Raw genomic sequence first — 12194 nt, forward strand, 5'->3', positions numbered from 1 at the left:
AGATAGATTAAAAATTAATGTGAAACTAAATAATCTGCTCCTTAAAAATGAGTGGATCAAACAACAAATCACAGAAGCAATCAATAATTTCATTAAAGAAAATGACAGTAATGGGACAACATACCAAAATTTATGGGATACAGCCAAAGTAGTTCTTAAGGGAAATTTTATATCTCTGAATACTTAAATGAATAAAATTAAAAAAAGAGGAGATTGATAAATTGGGCATGCAACTAAAAAAGCTTTTAAAAAAAAGAATGTATTAAAAATCTCCAATAAAATACTAAATTAGAAATTCTAAAAATCAAAGGAGAGATTAATAAAATGGAAAGTAAAAAAAGCTATTGAACTAATAAATAAAACTAACAGCTGGGTTTATGAAAAAATACAATAAAATAGGTAAACCTTTGGTCAATTTCATTTTAAAAAAGAAAGTAGAAAACCGAATTACCAGTATCAAAAATGAAGGGGGTGAATTCACCACCAGTGAAGAGGAAATTAAAGAAATAATTAGGAGCTATTTTGCTCAACTGTATGCCAATAAATCTGACAATCTAAGTGAAATGGACAAATGTTTGCAAAAATATAAGTTGTCCAGATTAACAGAAGAGGAAATAAAATACTTAACCTCATTTTAGAAAAAGAAATTGAACAAGCCATCAATGAACTCCCTAAGAAAAAATGTCGAGGGCCCGATGGATTTTCAAGTGAAGTCTACCAAACATTTAAAGAACAATTAATTCTAATAAAATATAAATTATTTGGAAAAATAGGCAAAGAAGAAGTCCTACTAAATTCCTTTTATGACACAAATATGGTGCTGATACCCACAACAGGAAGAACCAAAACAAAGAAAGAAAATTATAGACCAATTTCCCTAATGAATATTGATGCAAAAATTTTAAAATACATTTTAGCAAAGAGATTAGGGCAATTTATCACAAGGGTAATTCACTATGACCAAGTGAGATTTATACAAGAAATGCAGGGCTAGTTCAATATTAGGAAAACTATCGGTATAATTAACCATATCAATAACAAAATCAACAGAAATCATATGATTATCTCAATAGATGCAGAAAAAGGTTTTGATAAAATACAGCACCCAAGCCTATTAAAAACCCTAAAGAACATAGGAATAATTAGAGTTTTCCTTAAAATGATAACCTGCATCTATCTTAAACCATCAGCAAGCATTATATGTAATGGGTATAAGCTAGAAGCTTTCCCAACAAGATCAGGGGTGAAACAAGGATGTCCATTATCACCATTGTTATTCAGTATTGTACCAGAAACATTAGCTTTAGCAGTAAGAGAAGAAAAATAAATTAAAAGAATTAGAATAGGCAATGAGGAAACAAAACTATCGCTCTTTGCAAATGATATAATGGTATTCCTAGAGAATCAACTAAAAACTACTTGAAACAATTAACAACTTTAGCAAAGTTGCAGAATAAAATAAATCCATATAAATCATTGGCATTTCTATATATTACCAACAAAGCCCAGCTGCAAGAGATAGAAAGAGAAATTCCATTTAAAGTTACTGTCAACATCAAGAAATATTTGGGAGTCTACCTGCCAAGACAAACCCCAAAATTATATGAACACAATTACAAGACACTTTTTACACATATAAAGTCCGATCTAAACAATTAGAAAAATGTCAATTTTTCATGAGTAGGCCAAGCTAATACAATAAAATGACAATTCTACCTAAATTAATTTATTTATTCAGTGCCATACCAATCATACTAACAAAAAATTATTTTACAGAGTGGAAAAAATAATAACAATACATCTAGAAGAACAAAAGGTCAAGAATGTCAAAGGAATTAATTTAAAAAAAATTGCAAAGGAAGGTGGGCTAGCTGTACCAGATCTAAAACTATATTATAAAGTAGCAATCATCAAAACTATTTGGTACTGACTAAGAAATAGAGTGGTAGATCAGTGGAATAGGTCAGGTACACAAGACATAGTAGTCAATGACTATAGTAATCTACTGCTTGATAAACCCAAAGACTCCATCCTTTGGGATGAGAAATCAGTATTTGACAAAAAATGCTGGGAAAACTGGAAAATAGTATGGCAGAAACCAACATTTTACACCATATACTAAGGCAAAGTCAAAATGGATATATGATTTAGACATAAAGAGTGATACCAAAAGCAAATTAGGAGAGCATGGAATAGTTTACCTTGCAGATCTATGAAGAAGGGAAGACCTTTTGACCAAATTAGGTACAGAACATTATGAAATGCAAAATGGACAATTTTTATTTCATTAAAGTAAAAGTTTCGCACAAACAAAACTAATGCAAACAAGATTAGAAGGAAAGCAGAAAGATGGGAAACAATTTTTATAGCCAGTGTTTCTGATAAAGGCCTCATTTCTCAAATATATAGAGAACTGATTCAAATTTGTAGAAATACAAGTCATTCCCCAATTGGTACATGGTCAAAGGATATGAACAGGCAGTTTTCAGATGAAGAAATTAAAGTTATCAATAGTCATATGAAAAAATGCTCTAAATCATTATTGACTAGAGAAATGCAAATCAAAACAACTTTGTTGATGAGGTACCACATCACACCTATCAAATTGGCCAACATGACAAAACAGGTAAATGATAAATGTTGGAGAAACATGCGAAAATTGGAACACTAATACATTGTTGGTGGAGTTGTGAACTGATCCATCCCTTCTGGAGAGCAATTCGGAACTATGCCCAAAGGGCTATCAAACTATGCTTACTTACCCTTTGACCCCAAAATAGCACTACTCTATCTGTATTCCAAAAAGATCATAAAAAAGGGAAAAGGACCCACCTGCATAAAAATATTTATGGCAGTTCCTTTTGTGGCAGCAAAGAATTGGAAATTGAAGGGATGCCTATTAATTGGGGAATGGCTGAACAAGCTGTGGTATATGAATGTAATGGAATGCTATTGTTCTATAAGAAATGATGAGCAGGCAGATTTCAGAAAAACCTGGAAAGACTTATACGAACTGATGCTGAGTGAGGTGAGTAGAACCAGGAGAATATTACGCACAGTACCAGCAACATTGTGCGATGGTCAACTACAATAGACTTAGCTCTACTCAGCAGTACAATGATCTAAGACAATGCCAAAAGACTCATGATGATAAATGCTATCCATATCCAGAGGAAACAACTATGGGATCTGAATGCAGATTGAAGCATAGTATTTTCACTTTTTTTGTTATTTTTCCTTTCTTATGGTTTTTCCCTTTTGTTCTGATTCTTCTTTCACAACAATGACTAATGCAGAAATACGTTTAACATAATTGTGTGTGTGTTTATAACTTATATCAGATTGCCTGCTGTCTTGGGAAGGGAAGGGAGACAGGGAAAAAAATTTGGAACTCAAAATCTTATAAAAATGAATGTTGAAAACTATCTTTAAGTGTAATTGGAAAAAGAAAAGTACTATTAAGTGGGAGGAAAAGAAGGGGTTGGACTTTATACTTTGAGGTTCTTTTCATCTGTATTCTAATTAGAAGTGGATGGAGAAGAAAGAGATGATTTAGGTAAAAATAGAACTATGTTAGAGTTTGAAAAGAATGAAATTTCATCAGTTTGAGGAAGAATTATGTGGGGGTTTGAGTGTATAGGGATGTTAAAGAAAATAGGGAGAAAGGAAGAAAGGAGGGCATGTGGAAAGAAGGAAAGAGGGAAGGAAGGAAGGAAGATCTATGGGCCAGGCACCATGCTAAGAGCTTTATAATCATCTCATTTGATCCTCATTATATATACATACATACATACATACACATATATATGTATATATACACACACATACATATCCTATATATATACATATATATATACATATATATATACATATATCCTATATATCCTCAATAGGCATTATTATTATCACCTGAGAGGTACTATTAGTATCTCCATTTTATTGATGAGTAAACCAAGGCAAACAGAGTTCTATTGACTTGCCCAAAATCATACAGCTAGGGTCTGAAGTCATATTTGAACTTAGGTGTTCCTGACTCCAGCCCTGCAGCCACTGTGCCACCTAGCATCTCAAAAAAAGAAAAAAGAAAAAAAAGTGAATAATAATAGTATTTAAATAATGCATTAAAGTTTTCAAAGCATTTTACAAATATTAACTTACTTGACCTTCATAATAGCCCTCAAAGGTATTGGTATATATTATTACCTATAATACCATAATTTTACCATACAATATGCCTATAATGCCATAATACTGCCATTAATACCATAATACCTCTCAAAGGTATATATTATTACCATTATTTTACAGATGAGGTAACTGAGCCCGGAAAGGTTAAGCAGTTTGTTTAGGGCCACAGAACTAGTAACTGTCTGAGGCACATATTGAACTCAAGTCTTCCAAGTCCAAATCCTGCTCTCTATCCACTGTACCATCTGTACATGATATAGTAGAGAATGTGCTGGGTTTGCAGACAGAAGAGACTTGGGTTTAAATTTTGGCTGTGGCATTAGTTGCATGACCTTAGACTAGTAATTTAACCCCTCTGACCCTCAGTTGTTCAATCAAGAAGCATTTATTAAGCACTTACTATATTCCAGGCACTGTGTTAATTGTTAGCATATAAAGAAAGGCAAATAATAGTTCCTGTTTTCATGGTCTAATGGGGGAGACAACAAGCAAAAACCTATGTACAAACAGGAAATCAGATAAATTGGAGGTGATCAACAGAGGGAAGGTACTAATATCCAGAAAGGCTTTCTGTAGAAAGTGAGATTTTTTTTTGGTTGTTGCTGTCTAAAAATCTTTAATATAACAAGGAGGAAGAGAACTAGCTTTTGTAGCGTCAGCTGGTGTGGCAGCTCCTGGCACGCTCGCACTTTCGGCCCTTGGATGAGACTTATGGTTTGGTATGGCTGTGGGGTATGGCCTTCCCAAAATAACTGTGCACCTCGCAGCCCTTCTGGAGACCAGACAACAGGACAGTGCCCCAGCCCTTGGACTCATGGCTCATGGACAGCTGGTCAAAGGTGAGGATCTTCCCACTAGCCTTGAGGATGTGATTCCAGGGCATTACTAGTAACACAAAGGGCATAGACCTTCAGCTTGGGGACATCATGGATCCTCAAATCATCTGTTATGGTTCAAACAACCATGGCCAATTTGTTCTCTCTGTCAGGCAGCTTCATTGTCCTAATTCAGGACAGGGACAGGCTGGGCTGGTTGGTCCAGCTCATGAACAGTCATTTCAGGACAACCTTGTTGAAAGTTGAGTTGGTTCTGCAGGCCAGAAACCAGTAGAGCTTCACCAGCAACTGCAGGTAGATGTCCTGACTGTTGGGTTCATTGCACTGGTCTTTCCAGTCCTTGTGGCGGATGTCGACTCCCATGCTGGCACACTACCAAACCACCGGCCCAATCAGGAAAGACCCAAAAGTGAGATTTTAACTGGTATTTGAAAGAAACCAGAAAAGGTGAGAGTTTGAGGCATAGGGTATTGCCAGTTTAAATGCCCAGAGTTGATTAAGGTACCACTTCACACCCATCAAATTGGCTAAGAGGACAAAAATTGAAATTGACATATGCTGGCAAGGATGTGGAAAAATACTTACATTGTTGGTGGAGCTGTGAACTAATCCAACCATTCTGGAAAGCAATTTAGAATTATGCCCCAAAAGTTATTAAACTGTGCACATCCTTTGTGTCTATACCCCAAAGAGATCAAAGAAAAAAGAAAAGGACCCATATGAAGAAAATATTTATAGTAACCCTTTTTTGTGGTAGCAAAGAATTAGAAACTGAAGCCATGCCCATCAATTGAGGAATGGCTGAATAAATTATGGAATATAAATGTTTTTGTTATTGTTCAATGGTTTCAGCCACATCTGACCCTTTGGGGTTTTCTTGACAAAGATGGAGTGATTTGCGATTTTCTTCTCGAACTTATTTTGCAGATGAGGAACTGAGACAAACAGGGTTAAATGATTTGCTTATCATATAGCCAGTAAATGTCTGAGGTCAGATTTGAATTCAGGACAATGTTTTCCTAACTGCAGGCCCAGCACTCTTTCCACTGTGTCACCTGGCTGACCCATATATGAATGTGATGGAATACTGTTGTGCTGTGTTTGTTGTTGAGTTATTTGTTGCATCCAAGTCTACATGACCCCATTTGGGGTTTTCTTGGCAAAGATACTAGAATGGTTTGCCATTTCCTTCTCTACCCCATCTTACAGATGAGGAAACTGAAGCAAACAGTATTAAGTGACTTACCCAGGGTCACACAGCTAGTGAGTGTTTTAAGCTGAATTTGAACTCAGGAAGGTGAGTCTTCCACTGGTTCTAAGACCAGTGCTCTATCCAATGTGCCACCTAGCTGCTATAAGAAATGATGAAGAGGATGGTTTCAGAAAAACTTGGGAAGATTTGTTCTGAATTGATGCAAATTGACATGAGCAGAATCAGAAAAGCAATTTATATAGTAATAGCAATATTGTAAAGATAATCAACTTCAAAAGACATAGTAACTCTGATTAACTCAATGACTAACCACAATTCCAAAGGATCCATGATGAAACATACTATCCATCTCCAGATAGAGAACTACTCAGAATGAAGATTGTAGCATATTCTTTCCTTCCTTCCTTCCTTCCTTCCTTCCTTCCTTCCTTCCTTCCTTCCTTCCTTCCTTCCTTCCTTCCTTCCTTTCTTCCTCCCTTCCTTCTTCCTTTGTTTCCTTCTTTTCATCCTTCCTTCCCTTTTCCTTTTTTTCTCTCTTTCTTTTTTCATTCCTTTTTTTCTTTCCCTCCTTTCTTCCTTCCTTTCTTTTTTTGGAACTCAGCAAATACTGAAATTTGTTTTGTATTATTATACACATTTATAATGGGTTTCTGTTTTTCTTACCTTCTTTATGGATGAAAGAAGGGGAGGAGGAAGGGAAGGAAAAGAATTTTAGATGAAAAATAAAAAGAAAATTGAATTTAAAAAGAAAATGCCCACAGTCAAGAAGTAGCATGCCTTGTAGGAGGAATATCAAGAGGCCAGTGTCACTGAACCTCAGGAGGAGTAAGGTATAAAAAGATTAGAAAGGAGGGGCCATATTATTAAGGGCTTTGAACAAAAACAGAGGATTTTGTATTTGATAGACATCCATTGGAGCTTACTGACTAGGAGAATGACAATGGTCATACCTGCATTTTTAAAAGACCAGTCTGAGAGCTGAATGGAAGATAACCTTGAGGGGAAGAGACTTCAGGCAGAGAAACTAACCAGAAGGCTATTGTGACAAACTAGGTGTGAGGGGATGAGGGGATTGGATCAGGGCAATGGCAGAGTCGGAGCAGAGAAGTGAATGTAAATCAGAGATGTTACAAAGGTAGAATCAAACGTACTTGGCAAGAGATTGGATATGGATGGACATGAGAGAAAAGAGGCAAGGTGAGAGATAGGAGGATGGTGGTGCCCTTAAGAAAGTTAGCAAGAGGGGAGAATCTGGGGAGGAAAGATAATGAATTCCGTTTTGGACATATTGAGTTTAATACATCTACAATTTGAGATGTCTCATTGGCAATTAGAGATGTGAGACTGGAGTCAGGAGAGAGATTAGGTCTGGGTAAGTAGATCTAGGGTAAGTAGATCGTCAGCATGGACATTATTGTTTTATCCATGGGAACTGATGAAATCACCAAACAAAATAGTAAAGAATAGTTTCCTCATATGTAAAATGGAGATAAAAATACAAAGTCTACCTCACTAGGTTGTGAGGTCCAAGACTTAGGCAGACCTGCGACTTAATTGATACACCTACTCCAACCAACAGTGCAGATTGGAGCTCATCCAAGTCTTCTTATCCTGTAAAATTTTTGTTAACATCCCCCCAGAAATCCTCCTTCAGGCAACTGCCTGACTTTCTAGAGGTAGTCCTCTAGGTCAGGAGTTCTAAACCTGAGGTCCATGAATATTAAAAAAAAAAAGTGTTGGGAATAATGATTTCAATATAATTGGATTGCTTGGTAATTCCCAGTATTTTACTTTATTCATTTTAAAATTGTCTTTCTGAGAAGGTGTACATAAACTTCACTAGGCTACCATACGGATCCAGGACACACAAAAAAATTAGCATTTTCTAAGTGCCTACTAAGTGCCAGGCAATGTGCTAAGGCTTTAAAAATATTATCTCATTTGGTACTCACAACTGTGAAGTATTATTTGTCCCTATTTTACAAGTGAGGAAACTGAGGCACAGAGAGATTCAGTGACTTTCTTAGGGTCATGCAGCTAGTAAATGTCTGAGGCCAAATTTGAACTCAGGTCTTCCTGACTCTAGACCCACCTAACCACCAAAAAAGGAAAAGAACTCCTGCTTTAAGGGCAGCTAGCTGGTGCAATGGATAGAGCACCGGCTCTGGAGTCATGAGGACCTGAGTTCAAGTCTGGCCTCAGACACATAACACTTACTAGCTGTGTGATCCTGGGCAAGTCACTTAACCCCACTGCCTAGCAGAAAAGAAAAAAAAAGGAACTCCTGCTTTAGATCTTTTACCATTCTATGGATACCAGGTGAGCACTTGAGCTGTCTACATGTTATTATTCATCCTTGCTACCTGACCAGGCCATGTCTTTTTCCGGTCATCTATCTTTTGGATGATATCTTTTATATCACTTTTTGTATATTCTGTGAGTAAAGTGCTCTGTAAACCTCAAAGCCATGTCTAGTAATACTAATGTTAAATGTGTCTTAAACCCGTTTCTTCAGTTTTAATATGCACTAAACTGTGAAGAATTGTAATTAGCCTTATTAATATAAGTTCATTTCATTTTTTAAAAAAGTGTGCCAGGAGAAATAGAGAAGATAATCCAAGAGCCTTTTTTCCACTTGCTAAAGACATTACTCCATCTGCTTCATAGCACGAGAAAGAAACATCTTCTTTGTCTGTAATTTTAACATACAATAGATGCCAACAAGCTCTCTTTTCAAGTGAATTTATGACTGATTTCATTTTATAGTCTCTGCTATTTAAAAGAGCTAAGTCAAATATATACCACACTCCGCTCCTCCCAACACATATGTAGGATAGTATTTGTGTACTAAGAAGCCTCTTGTCTATATATTATCAATCAGTGAAAAAGCATTTATTAAGCAATTACTATGTGCCAGGCATTGTCCAAGTGCTGAGAATATAAAGAGAAATCAAAAGTAATCCCCAAGGTCAAAGAACTTCCATCCCAACAAGGAGAGCCTTAGTTGTGAGAATGAACCCCCAAATCTGAAATAGTTTTTGAAAGATATTTATTAGGTCATTTGGTAGGAGAGGAAAGCTAGGAGAAAGCACCCTCCTAGCTCTCTGAGAGGTTTATATTACATAGGGATTCAGAGAAGAGTATCAGCACAGGAACCCCACATGGTACTTACACAATTTTGTAAAGAAGGCCATTTCTTGGCAAGGTCCATTGAGATGCATGTCAATAAGCATAAACATTTAACTTTGGGGAAGTCAATACACAAGCAATTTTCTAGCCACATAAATCCAAGGTCAAACAATATTAATAAATAAGGTTTTCCAAACAATATAATAAAATATTTCCCTCCAGGAGATAACTCCTACCTAAATAGGATGATGATGATGATGATGATGATGATGATGATGATGATGATGAGATAATAGTAATAATAATAATGTCAACAATAGTAACAAATAGCTAAAATTTATATAGCACTTACTATGTGGTGTTAGAAATTGTGCTGAGTGGTTTATAATTTCATTACTAGCTCACAGACCTCAGGCTTAGAATCTCACCTGAAAGGTAGGTACTATTATTATCTCTATTTTACAGATGAGGAAACTGAGGCAAACAGAGGTTAAGTGACTTGCCCAAGGTCCTACAGTTAGTAAGTGTCTAAGGCCAGATTTGAACTGAGGTCTTCCTGATTACAGGCCCTGTACTTTATCTGCTATGCCATGCAGACATAAAATACATACAAAGTAGATGAAAAATAACCCTAGAGTAGAAGGCAGTAGCATCTGGGGATACCAGAATGGTGTCATTTGAGTTGAGTCTTGAAGGAAGCTAGGGATTCTGAGACGGCAGGTTGTGGGAGAGAACATTTCAAAACATTCTGCTATCAAGAAGAGAATCAGAAGCCAGTGGAGGAAGCACGCACCGAAAAAAAAATTACAAAAACTTAAACTATTTACTATAAACAACTGATTCTTAATATAGGAATCCTTTCTGGATCAGCTATGTACAGTTAGACTATTGTGTTTGTTGCATCAAGCCCTGGAATCTTAGACTGCCCTCCCTGACTGTGACATCCACTACCATTCAAAAAGACCAGTCTAACAATCTATGCAGAAAAAAGCAAATGGATGAAGGCTGTTCATTGCCTGATTTGTGGCATGCAGTTGGATAGGTAGTCCATTGAGTTGTTCATATAGCCATGCATAATTTTGGACAGGAATTGCAGATGAACAGTCAGCTGAAAAAGAGGAAAAGACTAAGTTACATTTAACAAATTGTATAGTATTTTCAATGTCGACAAGTTGCTTCCATGTACAAAAACACATATTTTTGAACACCATCTTGGTGATGTTGTTGACTGTCAAGTAATTTTTTAGTCATGTTTGATTCTTCTTGACCCAATCTGGGGTTTTCTTCATGATCATACAGGAGTGGTTTGCCATTTCCTTCTCCAGCTCATTTTATAGATGAGGAAACCAAGACCAACAGGGTTAAGTGACTTGCCCAGGGTCACATAGCTATTATGTGTCTGAGGCCTGGTTTGAACTCAGGTCTTCCTGACCCCAGACCTGGCCCTCTATCCACTGCACCACCTAACTGCTTCCCTGTTGATGTTATATGACTACAAATCATGGAACGTTATGATCTCCAACGAATTAAAAATGTGAGCAACCGAAAATATCATTAAAAACACACAAGGTTGGAAAAGAAGGTGGGCTAGTCATGAAGTGACAGCAAAGGATAACTGCTGTATAGACCAAGAGTTGTATCAGAGTCCATGAAATATTCAACAAGCCCTATAAAGAGCACCAAACATACTAGACAGATCCTCTGTACTTTTATGGAAATTTGTGGACAAGTATCATATGGAATGAGAAAGAATGGATGGGTTGGGATGTGCGTTGTTGGCAGAAATATCTACATCAGTGAGATCATGACTGTCAGACCATGGACATGTCTGTTACAAAGAATTATAATATCTAATCATTCCCAGACTTTCTTGGTTATTTTTATGAGTTCTTTCTTTTCTGATCTACCACCTCTTCTTGCTAAGTGAATAGCAAAAATCTAGGGAAATAGTTGATGTCCAAAAGTATATTTCATTCTGCATATTAGTCAATCGCTATACAAACTGTGGTACATGAATGTAATAAAACATTGCTGTATCGTTAGGAAGGACAAATATAAAGAATCCAGGGAAACATAGGAAGACTTGTATGTAATGATGTAGAGTGAAAAAAGCAGAGTCAAAGGAGAACTATATACAATAATGTAAATAATGTAAATAAAGTTGATATTGAGAAGCAATGAGACTGTGGCCAAATATGACCACCCATATTATCCTATGCTATCAGAGTTAGAGATGTATCTCTCTGTCAAAATCAACAAATAACTGTTTTGAGGGAATGCACTTTGTGATGGGGTTTGTTAGGAAATGTCTGTTTTATCCATAAAAACTTTATAAATTTTTTTTCTTTCTTTCTCTCTCTCTCTTTTTTTTGGGGGTGGGGTGGGGTAGGGGCTGTCTTTGTTTCCCTTAGGCTGAAAGTGTAGTGGCCACTCACTAGCCTAATTCTGCTACTGATAGGCAAGGGATTTTTTTTAACCTATTCCATTTCCAACCTGAACTGGTTCCCTCCTCCTGAAGGAGTTGGTGTCCCCCCTGCCACTCTATTCTTGCAAATTCAGTATACTGATGCCAGACTTTGTGTAGACACGGAATAGACTGCATCTTGGAACTCGTCATCTCAAGCATTCCACGAGCCTCCGCCTCACTAGTAGCAGAGTCTATTGGGTACCACCATACCCCCTGCTCAACACATTTAAGGAAGTAAATTAATGGTAAAGGCTTCAATAAATATAGGTAAATGCCATCCAATTCAACACTGACGCTAGTATCATGTGCTGTAATTGAACTTGATCAAGCTCAAGTAGACAAAAATGAGTATTTTATTTAA

The 12194-nt window shown here is 36.5% G+C and overlaps 1 protein-coding gene and 1 pseudogene across 1 annotated transcript in view; one reads left to right on the forward strand and one right to left on the reverse strand.

Moving 5' to 3' along the window:
• Positions 1 to 12194, forward strand: part of CREG2 (cellular repressor of E1A stimulated genes 2) — a 65560-nt gene that overhangs the window by 13896 nt on the left and 39470 nt on the right. The gene's annotated exons all lie outside the window — the stretch shown is intronic.
• On the reverse strand, positions 4844 to 5387 carry LOC110209449 (large ribosomal subunit protein eL18 pseudogene; annotated as a pseudogene).

Source organism: Phascolarctos cinereus, unplaced genomic scaffold (genome assembly GCF_003287225.1).
Source record: "Phascolarctos cinereus isolate Bilbo 61053 unplaced genomic scaffold, phaCin_HiC Scaffold_7;HRSCAF=346, whole genome shotgun sequence".
NCBI classification, from domain to species: Eukaryota; Metazoa; Chordata; class Mammalia; order Diprotodontia; family Phascolarctidae; genus Phascolarctos; species Phascolarctos cinereus.